Here is a 2,389-nt window from a genome sequence, read left to right as displayed (position 1 = left end):
CTTATCAAAGAGTATGTATTCCCATGTGCCGGAGTGCCAGGTCACCACATACTATTATGTCGGCTTTGCATATTTGATGATGTGTTGCTACCAGGATGCCACCTGGGTCTTTACCAGCATCCTCCTCTACATCCAGAGGACCAAGAGCATGTTCCAGAGGACCACATACAAGTATGAGATGATTAACAAGCAGAATGAGCAGATGCATGCACTGCTGGCCATTGCCCTCACGATGTATCCCATGAGTACTGATGAGAGCATTCACCTCCAGCTGCAGGAGAAATACAGGGACAAGATGCTGCACATGCAGAAAGGTGACCCACAAGTCTGTGAAGAACTTTTCAGTTACTCCTGACCCAAATTCCTGTCGTCTGCAGTGCCCAACTATGATAATGTGCACCCCAACTACCACAAAGAGCCCTTCCTGCAGCAACTGAAGGTGTTTTCAGATGAAGTACAGCAGCAGGCCCAGCTTTCAACCATCTGCAGCTTCCTCAAGCTCTACACCACCATGCCTGTGGCCAAGCTGGCTGGCTTCCTGGACCTCACAGAGCAGGAGTTCAGGATCCAGCTTCTTGTCTTCAAATACAAGATGAAGAACCTGGTGTGGACCAGTGGCATCTCAATCCTGGATGGTGAATTTCAGTCAGCCTCAGAGGCTGACTTCTACATTGATAAGGACATGATCCACATTGCGTACACCAAGGTCGCCAGGGGCTATGGGAATTTCTTCATCTGTCAGATTCACAAATTCGAGGAGCTTAATAGAACCCTGAAGAAGATGGGAAAGAGACCCTGATGACATTCACACACATTATTCAGGAACTTGTTTTGATGTATTATAGGCAGGAAGTGTTTCTGCTACCATGAAACTTTTATCTAGATCAGCCATCAGCCTGTCAACTCAGTTAACAAGTTAAGGACCAAAGTGTTTCAAGTGGGTATCAGTAAGGGATCTTTGGAGCCAGGAAAAAAAAAAAAAACAAAGGTTTGTTCTCAATGAGATTACACGCAGTAATAATTTTTAATTCTCAAATCTGTTTCTTTTTAAAACTTTTGAGATTCATATCTCAGAAGTTCAACCTTTACTATATTTTTTTACACATTATTTACAGGTCACACGTCATTACCCTCTGTTTATTTTCCCCTTCAAAAGGTATATCTTTTTACTTGGCTAGAATGGTAACTTTGTCCTTCAACTTTTCCATCAGCTTTTAACTTTTCTCTCACATTCTATTTCTGCTTTTATAATACGAAAATATTGATCTCAAAGGTCAAAAAAATTTTTTCTCAGATGCAACATTTTATACTCTTAACTTTTTGATAAGTCTGAATTGTTGCATGTAATCAGGAAATTTACCATGCTATTATTAGGTTGGTGCACAAGTAATTGTGGTTTTTGCCATTACTTTCAACAGGATTGTAATTGTAATTCCCATTACCTTCAACGGCAAAAACTGCAATTACTGCAGCAACCTAATACTAGGAGCCATATATCCGCCTACTCAAGGTGCTAGTTTTCATGTTTACATTCCTCTATAATACAGTGTTCACTCATGACCTTGAATACATTGTGCCTGTGTCTAATTAAATTCAAGTATCTTTTTCATCAAGTTTGACTTCCAAATTATTTAAATAGACTTTATTTAGGCACTTCTCATTCTCAAGTATGCCGCAGTCCAGGTTGTTCAGATAGTTGCTCAATTAAGTCAGTGAGAGAGTTGGGGTCATAGATTTAATTCATTAAACCACTAAAGCATCAGTCCAGATAGCCATATTTTCAGTTAATTTCAATTAGCTGCTCATGAAGGGTTGGCCAGTTGAATGGAAGTTGATTCTTGGCACAGCCTTCAAGTGGCAATTGGTTTAAAATGTCCTGAGTTCTGAACCATCTTGGGGGCTGAAACAGTTTGGATATGTGTCCCTGCCCAAATCTTATGGTGAATTGTAATCCTCAGTATTGGAAATGACTGGGTGAGAGATGACTGGGTCACAAGAGTGTATGTCTCATAAATGGTTTAGCATCATCCCCTTGTTGCTATTCTTGCAACAGTGAGATTTGGTTGTTTAAAAGTGTGTGACCCCTCCTCCCACCTTGCTCCTGCTCTGGCCTTGTGATGTGCATGCTCCCACTTAGCCTTCTGTTATGATTCTAAGTTTCCTGAAGCCTCCCCAGAAGCCACGCAGATGTCAGTATCATGCTTCCTGTAAAGTTTTCAGAACACTGAGCCAATTAAATCTCTTTTCTATATAAATTACCCAGTCTCAGGAATTTTTTGTTTGTTTGTTTTGTTTTGTTTTTTGGTGGGGGGGTTGTTTTGAGACAATCTCGCTCTGTCACCCTGGCTGAAGTGCAGTGGCGTGATCTCAGCTCACTGCAACCTCCACC

General features: G+C 41.2%; 1 pseudogene across 1 annotated transcript; it reads left to right on the top strand.

Annotated features, from left to right (window-relative positions):
- The first annotated feature begins 13 nt into the window (after window positions 1-13).
- Window positions 14-981, top strand: LOC105551999 (annotated as a pseudogene). Its single transcript, XR_001007930.1, has one exon. The product of XR_001007930.1 is annotated as a eukaryotic translation initiation factor 3 subunit L pseudogene (transcript).
- Window positions 982-2,389: the final 1,408 nt, after the last annotated feature.

The sequence above is a fragment of the Mandrillus leucophaeus genome, unplaced genomic scaffold, assembly GCF_000951045.1.
Source record: "Mandrillus leucophaeus isolate KB7577 unplaced genomic scaffold, Mleu.le_1.0 Scaffold1145, whole genome shotgun sequence".
NCBI lineage: Eukaryota > Metazoa > Chordata > Mammalia > Primates > Cercopithecidae > Mandrillus > Mandrillus leucophaeus.
This window is presented reverse-complemented; position numbering and strand designations above follow the sequence as displayed.